At 41.1% G+C, this 13,221-nt stretch overlaps 1 protein-coding gene across 1 annotated transcript in view; it reads left to right on the top strand.

The window, feature by feature from the left end:
* Positions 1–13,221, top strand: part of osp (myosin phosphatase Rho interacting protein outspread) — a 309,866-nt gene that overhangs the window by 180,639 nt on the left and 116,006 nt on the right.

Raw genomic sequence — 13,221 nt, 5'->3', positions numbered from 1 at the left:
CGGCGGTTCGCTTTCATCCATCACGACGTTTTCACTTTCGAAGCGGCGGTGACGTTTGACGCGCTTCGTCGGAGCAGCGAAATTTTTGATGAAGCACTCTCTCTCTCTTTCTTCGCATCAGAAGTGAAGTTATTGCGAAAATCCACGGTACACAAACGCCACGACGTGAACTTCTGTTAAGTCTTTGAAAGGACTTTTGAGCCATAGATATAGGATCGGCTGTATCTCTCGCATTGCTGATGAGTGACAGTATAGGCTCACTAATGTTTTTTGTTGATCTTATAGACACACGACTCAAATGATGGTGCGTGGCTTCGCTCATAGACATCAGCAATGCGAGGGGCATAGCCAAACGCTGCTTACCATATACCGATCTTGTAGGACCTTTATGTTTGTAAAGGAAACCAAATTGCTTAAATGGGTGAACGAGCTCACAGCCCACCTGGTGCTAAGTGGTTACTGGAGCCCATAGATATCTACAACGTAAATGTAGCCACCCACCTTGAGATATAAGTTCTAAGATTTCAGTATAGTTACAACGGCTGCCCTCACCCTTCAAACCGAAACGCATTACTGCTTCACGGCAGAAATAGGCGGGTTGGTGGTACCTATCCGCGCGGACTCACAAGAGTTCCTACCACCAGTAAAGAGAAGATTAACTGCTCAAGGATGGTAACACAGTATAATCGCTTGACCGGAATCCTCATATTATACCGCGGATGTTGTCTCTAGTTTGTCTTAAAACAAACAGGAAAAAAACTTCAGACGACGTCTCGACACATCACCACCCTGTATGGAGATAGATGTCTCGAAAGACGAGACATTCGCGCGTCAGTGAAATTCAACTATGCCGTTCTGTTAACGACGATGCATTCTGAATAACTAATGAACTGAAAGGCTTATTGTTTTGTGTCGTGTATTTGTGAATATTTTAGCTGTGAGTCGCGTTGTGAGGTACGTATCTCGATTGGAAATACATCTTTGTATTAATGAGTCTCGTTCGGAAGGGTAAAGCTTTTGCTAAAACCACTCAACGGATTGTTTTTTTTTATTTTTTTTATTGCTTAGATAGATGGACGAGATCACAGCCCACCTGGTGTTAAGGGCTTACTGGAGCCCATAGACATTTACAACGTAAATGCGCCACCCACCTTGAGATATAAAGTTCTAAGGTCTCAGTATAGTTACAACGGCTGCCCCGCCCTCCAAGCCCAAACGCATTACTGCTTCACGGCAGAAATAGACGGGGTGGTGGTACCTACCCGTGCGGACTCACATGAGGTCCTACCACCAGTAAAAAGTAGTCCTTTCCATCTATGCTTCATTTCTTCATATTTACGTTTAACAATTGATTTTTGTTTTTCTATAGTCCCGTTGCCTAATGCCTATGGTCTTACTATATGTTTAGATGGAGAATATTTCCATTAGTTTTAAACAACGATTATCTGTTAAAAAAAAACGTTATAGATTTTCATTTCCGTGAGTGAGACTAATCTTTTCTTGCCAGCTGATTGCGTATCGACCATTAGGATGCGCGTGCGCACCGCACAAAGGCGCCGACGTACGTAATCCCGGGATTAGATCCGGGATCATTTGCCGGGATTGCCTCCCGCGGGACTGCCTTCACTAATCTCTGAACTCGAGGAAGGGAATCTCATCTTATAGGTAACGGTTGTTTAAGATAATGGAGCGCTGTTATCGGATTACTTGTGTTTTAGATTGTTATTGAATTTCGAATTCAAATCTTAGTATATATTAAAGTATGTTAGCTTGATATTATCTTGGCAGAAAATGGCAAACTTTTAGAGTGCGGTAGTAAATAAATCAGTTATTTAAGCACAACTATCTATTTATAGAAATTTTATAGAAAATCCGATAAAAGGTATGGCCTTAACTTTTAGATTCGTTTTATATTTTCTCTTTATCCAATCAACGACAATGTTTTTTTGTCTTTACAAGAAATAGAAAAGGTTGCCGAAAAAAATCACTAAAAACGCCGACAGCCACTAAACAAGAATAAAAAGAAAATCAATTGAAAAATATACTTAGTTCCGTTGCTAAGGATAATATTAATTATGCTAATATTAAGGATAATAGTCGCGTGATCCTATTTGACGAATACGATAGCCGTACAAACAGCGCCGCGATCCGGTGGTAGATTCAGCGAAGCACTGCTCTTGCTAGGGCTAGTGTTAGCAAATTTGTCAGGTTATTTATTTATTTATCGTATGGCATTCGTTTACACTGCGTGGTTATAATTTAAATTTACAGTTTGTGAAATAATAATCGATAGCGATAGCTTCTTCTGTTACTAATTTTGAGATCTTCCACTTGGCCTTCGAATTTCGTTAGTGGGCATTCCATGACAATGTGGCGTATAGTTTGCTCTGGACATCCGCATTCACAGCTTTCGTTTTCCGTCCAGCCCCATCTCTTCCGCAGTTGGTTACAGTGACCAACTCCCGTTCTCAGGTGGTTAAGCAGGTTAGAGCCCCGTGAGCTTACCTACTCGCTCGGTTAAGCTGGCTACCAGACTAGGTAGGAGATAAAAATATGCCGCGTTCTTAGTACCAATGTTTACGGGTCCGAACATCGAAAACATAGCGCCTAGGTCAAAGCCAGATTAAGTGCTTGTATATAATTAAGGTGTATATAAACTCGCACACGATAATCCGGCGCCAAGATCAAACGTTGAAGGTTTATAGCCCAATCATTATAACGTTATTTAAAGAGAATAAATGAACGATTGTGTACGTGTTACGTGGAACGAAATACTTTAAGGTTATATATTCAATGTCGATTGGTCCCATTCGTATTGTTTGTTTGTTTAATGCTGGCGCTACACTCGGCTATTTCGTACATAACAAAATCAACTTAATTCTCATTGGCATCTGGTTGATTTTTCTTCGAGCAAACAACCGGAATACTGTTTAAATACGTCTAGAGAAGTGGTAGAGACACTAAACAAAAGTTTCATAATTGGTACACACAAAAATGGGCACTGGACATTCGCGTATGACAAGAATAAGTACACATTTCATCATCATCCTCCTGCCCTTCTCCCAGTCACCTGGGGTCGGCGCAACATGTTTTCTCCTTCCATACCCTTCTATTATATACCATTTCTTCGCTCACTCCTCTCTTATCCATATCGTCTTTCACGCAATCCATCCATTTCTTCTTAGGTCTACCTCTTCCTCTATATCCTTCCACATTCATAGTTAACACTCTCTTACCGACCTCATTTTCATTTCGTCTCATCACATGTCCATACCATCCCAAACGCGCACTTCTCAGCTTCTCTGTCACAAGTGCCACTTTCAGACTTCCTCTAACATATTCATTTCGTATTCTATCCATTCTCGTTACTCCCCACATCCATCGCAACATTCGCATCTCTGCTGCATGCAATCAAGAATAAGTACACGTTGACGTTAATACCAAATATCTTTTCCAACAATCCTGACTTCGACTAGAAATCTAACCCAAAACCAATTGATCGACGAGGCGATGTCAGTGAAAACCACATATAAAATGGAGATTGTTAAATAGCCTAGACCGCGGTGTGGAACGTCCGCTCAAATACCACATTCCCATCAAATCGAATGAAACGAATCGATAAATTATTACAGAGGAATTAAATAATTACGAAGACAAACAACAAACCTGACATTTTCGACATCTGTACTTCCGAAACACACAATATAGTTAACATTCAGTACCACATGTGGATAGTACATTTGAATATAGTCAATAATAACCGTCGTCATTAAATTCTTACACATTATTTAGCGGTATTAAGCTATTTAGCTACTATAAGTAAAAGTTTAAAAATAATATTTACAAAAAAATCTGCTACGTCAGCATACTGTTACAGCACAACATGAGGACGCCGTAAATATATAATTATTTCATAATTAAATATAATAATACTACCTCCTACAAAGGATTGTTCCGCACCGATCATACAGAAAAGATCTGTTATTTTAATTACACTTGTAATTACGGTATAGCGTACAATTGTAATTACCGCCAATTACATAAGGCCACCCTTTTGTTGGTCGGACGTGTTAAATAATTACATGGGGGGAAAATTTAAGACCTTGATAACTGTCGTCCAAACTCTTCCGGTTTTTTTTTGGATTAATATTTAATTTTAATTGGCTGAGGACTTTGAATGTAAGGTAGCTGTTTCTTATAGTCATGGTCATGCTGGCCATAACTTCCACCGAGAACCAATTATAGATTCCGGTTTGTGGAATAACCTTGGTTTATTCTTGTAAATAGGTGGATGAGCTCCTAGGATGCGCTCCGCCTAGCTGGTGTTACGTGATTACCGGGGGCATAGAAATGGCAGTCGTATCTAAACATGATGGCTCCGACCCTTAACAGTGAGGAAACGAAGCGAGGAGGACGAGGAGGAAATATCGCACTATTAAAACCACCGTCCTACCTTTAGACAAAATTTCAATTGTATTAGCTGTCCTACCTTTCAAACTGGAATACGTGGTAGAAGTACACAGAATGGTGGTGCATACACGTGCAGTCTTTAGATAAATGGTTCCTGTTTGTGAGGTTAGAACACCGGCATAGTGGCCCTACTAAAAACACATATACTAACAATCTTATCTGTTATCATTCTCACTTAATGACACATACAAAAATTGCTTTATATTACCCAAACTAAGAGGGATACCCACGACGCTTACCCCAACAGTCAGAGGCGCTAACCGCTACACAGCTGTATCACAGTCAATCAATATTGATGTTCAGTTTCAATGACCTAAAGTCATCTCACTTTAGGATACGTCATACTATGTTTTCAAGAACGCACAATTTTTACGAGTCGACTCACAAATCTCGTGCTTGAATTATTTGTTGAAATACCAATAAAAACAATAAATAAATATTTGCACGTGAAGTGTGAAGATCGCAGCATCGAAACATTAGTGAGGAATCTGGCGAATATTTTATTAGCCGAGCGGTATTCCCACGCGCGGCAGAGGTCGGTCACGATCGATGCAGTCCGTTGTGCAACTATTTGATAAGCAGTTTGTATCGACAGATCGACGCTGTAGGTCAAGGTGATACAGTGATTCATGTTTATGCAGATCACTTGACTGTCTGACTGATTGTTGACTGTGGCCTGTCAACTGACAGAGCAGACATTTGACAGAGCCTTTCCCTGTACTTTAAAACGATTATACATAACATGGTACGGGATTTTGAAGCTGCAATACAATGCACAGACGACCTCACGAAGGCATCCACGAAAGAAACACCTAGTCATGCTCTGTTTTAGTGAAACTGACCTACTAAGTTCCCGGGGGATCTTCTCAGTGGATTCCGATTCCGCTGATAGATTCAGCGTAGCACTGCTCTTACTGGGGCCAGTTAGAAATCCTTTCAGCCCGTAAGCTCAACCACCGTTCCGTGAGAAGCTGTTTAGCCGCTTAGGCTACCAATGAATAAGTTTCAGTTGCACACACGGCAAAGTGATGTTAGGATAGCTTATGTAACTGCTAGTTCAATGGATGAACGAGTTCATAATCTACCTGTTCATAATCTGTGTTAAATGGGTATCTCTCGCCATTCAAACCGGTACGCCCAAATCCTGCATCAGATATATAAAGATGCACCCTTACTGATTAACGATACTTCCACTAGAATTAGGGGAAAGGAGTGGGGGTACAAAGCTATCGACAGTCGGAGTTCCGCCGCACGAGTTGTAAAAGCATAGCCAGAAAGACTTTAGGAGTGTAGAATCCTGAGAACTTTAAAAAAGCCTCATGGTTTACACTCAAACACTGAAGAGACAGATTGTCATTTCATCAGCACATTAAACATCACCTTTTTGTCTACGCACTACTTCCTGAATACGTGATAAAAAGCGATCTATATTTCTCTGGCCTGTGTGAAAACAATTTTGAAATGGTTCAGTGAAAATAAATATACTTATAATGTCACTCTTTTTTAAATCTTACTTAATCCAAATTTAAACAGGCTACTCTCGCTGCTGTTGCTCATAAATAGAGCTTTTAATACGGTGTCGGGCGAAAGTCACCTCACCTGCGGTCACGGGGTCTAGGCTCAAAGGATTATGTTCCACGGATTCTTAGGGTTCTGTAATGTTAAATAATTCCGCTCTAATGTTGTTTTTTTTATAGCTTTGATGGGTGGACGAGCTCACAGACCACCTGGTGTTAAGTGTTTACTGGGGCCCATAGATATCTACAATGTAAATGCGCCACCCGCTTTGAGATATAAGTTCTAAGATCTCAGTATAGTTACTGTACTGTAATGTACTGAAACAGCTAAGACTTGAAAACAGATATTCGAAATTAAATATTTTTGGGCTTGAATTACCAGGTCATTATCGTGTTTGTGTTGAGAGATGATATGTAAGGAGTCGAACCACTAGATGACTTATATCGCTTTTCCACGCATCCACCTGGTGGTGCGGTGGTGGTAATTGCGGTGCTGGTTCGCAATAATTAACACCACCGATCCGCGCGGCGCGGCTGGGCCGTCTGCGACTTGTGCATCGCGCCCCGTAACTTCCTAGCACATCATTAATCCACATTCGACTCAATGTAAAATACAAACGAACTAACTACGGAACCTGAACTGTAAATAATAACATTTTAAAGTTCTTTTTTAATTGTGCTTTCTTGCGGTCGCCAAGGGAAGTCTCGTATAGCCTTAGAGCTTTTAAACGTGTAACGACGAATTTGCGGTTTAAAACAACGCTTATAGGTTCCCATGTCATTGAATGTTTTTATTTTATATTGATTACACGCAGGCCGCAAGTCTGCTTCTTATTTTTAAGGTTTTTTTTTTGAGATTCGACGTCATGTGTTTGAGAAAAATAAAAAGCCAAGCTTAATAATTGCGGGTCACGTTCATTACTAATATGCGAGTAAATTGAAATGGTAAATTTCTTTCAGTATATAATTAAACGAAATTCCTCATAATGACATTATTATGAACATAGAAAACTTTTTCAATTCAAACTATACTGGCATCTATTATTTCCACGTTATACAATAAATAAATTGGAACCCACAAACATAATTTGTATAGACAAAAGCTGACGGAATGGGTATTTGTAACTGTCAATGTAAAATGTTCAATATTCATAGGAATTTTGAATCGTAAACGTGCAGGAAACCGTCGCGATCAATCATCATTTGTACACATTACCGTCTCAAGGATCATGGGTTAAACGGGGTCGGATTTAGAGCAGGGAGGTAGCGGGCTGCTGCGAAAACAGCGGTTTGAATACGGCCCGCACTGGTCTTACCATCTTAGCCATTGTGGTTTTAAAGCTAAACTAAGCGTTATTTCAATTGATTCAGATACAAATTACATTGGCGACGTAATGAGTCTACGACACGGTGATGAGTGGCCACTGTCGCCCTTTGATATCGATAAAGCCGGAGTTAATCGATTACTGATTATTTGGAAAAAAATGCATTTGAAGATAAACTTCCTAATACACTGAGTAAATATGTTTACAATAGAGGCAATAGGATACAAGAACATTTTTACTGGTGGTAGGACCTCTTGTGAGGCCGCGCGGGTAGGTAGCACCGCCCTGCCTATTTTTGCCGTGAAGCAGTAATGCGTTTCGGTTTGAAGGGTGGGGCAGCCGTTGTAACTATACTGAGACCTTAGAACTTATATCTGAAGGTGGCGCATTTATTTACGTCGTAGATGTCTATGAGCTCCAGTAACCACTTAACACCAAGTGGGCTGTGAGCTCGTCCACCAATCTAAGCAATAAAAAAAAACTACGGGGTGAACTTAAAGGAAAGAGGGACTTATGATATGATAATACTTTTAAGGAACGTAAGACTTACATAGTTAAATAGATAAACTGGTTCGTTCCCCCTACCGACACATGTTTTTTTTTTATAACTCTAACTCTAACTATAACTCTCTGGTTAGCCTACGGGTCTAGTCCAGCTACGTCCAGACAAGTAGGAGAGCTCACGAGCTCAACTTGAAAGAATTGGCTAACAAGCAAGCCTTGTGAACACGACCTGGACACGGCAGAGCATACGCTCGCTGTCTGCCCCGCTTGGGAGGTGCAGCGCCGTGTCCTGGTCGCAAAGATAGGACCTGACTTGTCGCTGCCTGGCGTCGTGGCGTCGATGCTTGGCAGCGATGAGTCATGGAAGGCTATGCTCGACTTCTGCGAGTGCACCATCTCGCAGAAGGAGGCGGCGGGGCGAGTGAGGGAAAGCTCTCCTCACTACGCAGAAACCCGCCGCCGCCGAGCAGGGGGTCGGGACCGGGGTCGTATCCGTGACCTGGCCCCCTAAGAGCTAGGGGTCCCACCCGTTTTGTGCGGGGAGAGACCCAGACGTGGGGTGGCGTGCTTTGCACGCTCACCCGCAATAGGAAGCCGGGTGATGGTGGACCGCGTTCCCCCGACCGCTCTGGGGGAAGGTATAACGCGGCGCCATCAAAGCGGGCTCTCGGCCCGCTGAACGAGGGAACCGGTGGTCGTGTCGCTGGCGGCCACCGGTCCGGCGTCCGTGGGACGGTGGGATGGATGTAATGTGCTCTGCGTCAACCCTGTCCCGCCGTTTCAATAGCCCCGACTGGGCTCCGGCCCGGTCCGAGGTAGGGCGCCGGTTGTGAGCGGCAGGAGTTTTTAGTGAGGTTCAACTCCCACATACCCCACCTGCCGCGTGGGTGGGGATCCGGCGATTTTCTCCTGTGGAAAAAAAAAAAAAAAAAAAACAAGCAAGCCTTAGCAAGAGCAATGAGAATCTACCAGACCCATTGAGAATCCAACAACTACAGCATGTGATAAGACCAAAAAACCTTAAGCCATCCACAACTCTTGTAAGCTCATATTCCAGAGCCAGTAAATAAATACGCAGGTTGCAATAGTTCACTTAATACTTCTTTATTTGTAACTCCACTTGTACAATCTTAGATATCTGCTCACTACTCAATACACTGATTTCTGTGTCGTTTTTTCAGACTACCGCCTTTTTTATTATGTCACGTCCCCACTACTGCCATTGCTCCCACTAACAGTGTTGCTATTTAACAATCCGATAATTGCCTTAAGTTTAACATGATACATTTTATTATTTTTGTTTTAATTATTTTACAATAAACCTTACATTCGACCATCCTGACAACATGTATGTCCCCATACATGACCCAGGTGGTAACCTTACATTAGGCCAATATTTACCCAATTAGTCATCAGGTGTCCCTTCAAAGAAGTGTGCCTTTGTTGGTGCCAAATGAAATTTAACAGTAAATTACAGACATATGTAAATTCCTTCAAAACTTTTCATTTGTTAAACTGCCTCAGCCAGTCAATTCTCAGTTGTGAAACTGCCTCAGCCAGTCAATTCTCAGTTGTGAAACTGCCTCAGCCAGTCAATTCTCAGTTGTGAAACTGCCTCAGCCAGTCAATTCTCAGTTGTGAAACTGCCTCAGCCAGTCAATTCTCAGTTGTGAAACTGCCTCAGCCAGTCGATTCTCAGTTGTGAAACTGCCTCAGCCAGTCAATTCTCAGTTGTGAAACTGCCTCAGCCAGTCAATTCTCAGTTGTGAAACTGCCTCAGCCAGTCAATTCTCAGTTGTGAAACTGCCTCAGCCAGTCAATTCTCAGTTGTGAAACTGCCTCAGCCAGTCAATTCTCAGTTGTGAAACTGCCTCAGCCAGTCAATTCTCAGTTGTGAAACTGCCTCAGCCAGTCAATTCTCAGTTGTGAAACTGCCTCAGCCAGTCAATTCTCAGTTGTGAAACTGCCTCAGCCAGTCAATTCTCAGTTGTGAAACTGCCTCAGCCAGTCAATTCTCAGTTGTGAAACTGCCTCAGCCAGTCAATTCTCAGTTGTGAAACTGCCTCAGCCAGTCGATTCTCAGTTGTGAAACTGCCTCAGCCAGTCAATTCTCAGTTGTGAAACTGCCTCAGCCAGTCAATTCTCAGTTGTGAAACTGCCTCAGCCAGTCAATTCTCAGTTGTGAAACTGCCTCAGCCAGTCAATTCTCAGTTGTGAAACTGCCTCAGCCAGTCAATTCTCAGTTGTGAAACTGCCTCAGCCAGTCAATTCTCAGTTGTGAAACTGCCTCAGCCAGTCAATTCTCAGTTGTGAAACTGCCTCAGCCAGTCAATTCTCAGTTGTGAAACTGCCTCAGCCAGTCAATTCTCAGTTGTGAAACTGCCTCAGCCAGTCGATTCTCAGTTGTGAAACTGCCTCAGCCAGTCAATTCTCAGTTGTGAAACTGCCTCAGCCAGTCAATTCTCAGTTGTGAAACTGCCTCAGCCAGTCGATTCTCAGTTGTGAAACTGCCTCAGCCAGTCAATTCTCAGTTGTGAAACTGCCTCAGCCAGTCAATTCTCAGTTGTGAAACTGCCTCAGCCAGTCAATTCTCAGTTGTGAAACTGCCTCAGCCAGTCAATTCTCAGTTGTGAAACTGCCTCAGCCAGTCGATTCTCAGTTGTGAAACTTCCTCGTGCCAGTCGATTCTCAGTTGTGAAACTGCCTCAGCCAGTCGATTCTCAGTTGTGAAACTTCCTCGTGCCAGTCGATTCTCAGTTGTGAAACTTTCTCGTACCAGTCGATTCTCAGTTGTAAAACTTCTTCCTCGTACCAGTCGATTCTCAGTTGTGAAACTTCCTCGAACCAGTCGATTCTTAGTTGTGAAACTTCCTCGAACCAGTCGATTCTTAGTTGTGAAACTTCCTCGAACCAGTCGATTCTCAGTTGTGAAACTTCCTCGAACCAGTCGATTCTCAGTTGTGAAACTTCCTCGAACCAGTCGATTCTCAGTTGTGAAACTTCCTCGAACCAGTCGATTCTCCGTTGTGAAACTCCTTCACACCAGTCGATTCTCAGTTGTGAAACTCCTTCACACCAGTCAATTCGCAATTATGAAACTCCTTCGAACTAGTCAATTCTCAATGACTTTAAACACACTAGACCAATCAATTGCAAGGACTTCGTGAAATAAAATATAACAAACTGAACCAATCAATTCTCAGCTGTAGTATTTCTTGTTTTGCTTTGAACCAATCAATTCTCAAGAACTTTATGAAATAGTACTAACTGAACCAATCAATTCTCAGCTGTAGCATTTCTTGTTTTGCCTTGAACCATTCAATTCTCAAGAACTTTATAGTACAAACTGAACCAATCAATTCTCTATGAAATAGTACCAACTGAACCAATCAATTCTCAGCTGTAGCATTTCTTGTTTTGCCTTGAACCATTCAATTCTCAAGAACTTTATGAAATAGTACTAACTGAACCAATCAATTCTCAGCTGTAGCATTTCTTGTTTTGCCTTGAACCATTCAATTCTCAAGAACTTTATGAAATAGTACTAACTGAACCAATCAATTCTCAGCTGTAGCATTTCTTGTTTTGCCTTGAACCAATCAATTCTTAAGGACTTCATGAAATATAAGTAACTGAACCAATCAATTCTCAGCTATAGTATTTCTTGTTTGCCTTGTAGGTACCAATTAATTCTCAAGGACTTTATAAAATACACAAACTGAACCAATCAATTCTCAGCTGTAGTATTTCCTATTTTGCCTTGAATCAATCTATTCTCAAGGACTTTCTGGTCAAGGTGCGAACCAATCCATTCTCGCTCCTGACCTGTAAATAAAATAATACTGCAGCATAATTTCTTTATCAAATTAATTGTATACATAATAACAATTTAAGCATAATAATAATATGTTTATGTACATATATTAACCGATAAATACTGATATCTTAGTAATATATTCTAGACTATAATCGATCATTACTAATACTATTATTCAGTGTCGGTTGCATCGTGATCAGTATAAAGTTCATTGATAAGAAGATCAAGTGACGCGATATGTATCCATTGCTGCATACGATCGTATGCAAAAGTAGTTTATTTTTCATCCCTTCAAATCCAGGGATCGTTTATCCTATAATGATCATCACCTAGCACTTAAGGTTCTTGAAAGAGCCTTCGTAGTAGCTTTGTGTCTTTTAAAAGAAGATTTTAATACTTTCAAGAGTTCTCCCTTGTTGTAATTTCGAGCCGGTTTCCTATTCCTATCGTAATAATGTTTTGTTTTCTATCCTTTCCTTAACTTGTTTCCGTATAGAAATAAGATCAGTCAGTCTCTCTAGGCACTCTTCGTTTAAGGCCGGATTAATTTCACTATTCATTTTCATACCGAACATGACTTCCATTGTTGTCCTATCAGTAGTCTTCTGTACAGTATTACTTAAACCCCATTTATTATTCCTAACTTTTTATTCCAATCCTTCTCATTGCTTTTAAATTTTGTGCAGTTAATGAGTCTAAAATCATGCTGTTATACCATTTGTGATCGTGGACTGGAATTTAAAATTTGTTAGATACCTTTATTAAGACAAATTTTCTTGAATAGTTGAGATGTGAAAAACTTTCCTTATCACTAACGTGCCTATCTGGGTCGCTGAAAGTATAAAATATCTCTTCAAGCATATAATGACGTTCTGCACCTTCGTGCACAGATTTAATAAATACAAACTTTGTAAAGGAACCTGCTATAACCAAAATGTACGTATAGCCCCGTTTTGACCTTATGAAGAACCCAACATGATCAAGGTGAAGCGTGTGAAAAGGAATGTCGAACTTCAAAATAGGATGTAACAATCCTTGCCGTGCATGCTATGTATGCCTCGCGTAAGCGTACTCAATACACGCGCTTACGCAAAAAGAGTCATTTTCACAAACCAATAATTCCGCCTAATTGTTCTATTTCGTCATGGTTCAACTTACAATTTTGCCATTGAGTACCTTTTAGTACCACCCATCTAACATCTTGTTAAACTTTGTTTAAATACCTAATAGCTTATTATTGCGAATGATAAAGCAGTCTTTAATAGATAAATATAAATAAATATTTTACTAACAATTACGCCACGCTAACTGGTCCCGTGATAAGTTCGCAAAGAACTTGTGTTATAGGTACCAGATATCGGAAACAAATGCAAGATTCCTATTATACACATACACACATTTAATATACATCCATAACCCTGGAAAATACATTAATATTTATCATACAAATATCCTCCCTTGGCGGGACTCGAACCCGCGACCCCCCCAGTGCAGTGACCATGTCACTTACCACTACACCAGACGGACGTTATATAAAGTATAATATATAAAGTATGTCTCGATTCTACCTAAGTCCGAGTCACCTAAC

This window comes from Bombyx mandarina, chromosome 10 (assembly GCF_030267445.1).
Source record: "Bombyx mandarina strain Sakado chromosome 10, ASM3026744v2".
Lineage (NCBI taxonomy): Eukaryota > Metazoa > Arthropoda > Insecta > Lepidoptera > Bombycidae > Bombyx > Bombyx mandarina.
This window is presented reverse-complemented; position numbering and strand designations above follow the sequence as displayed.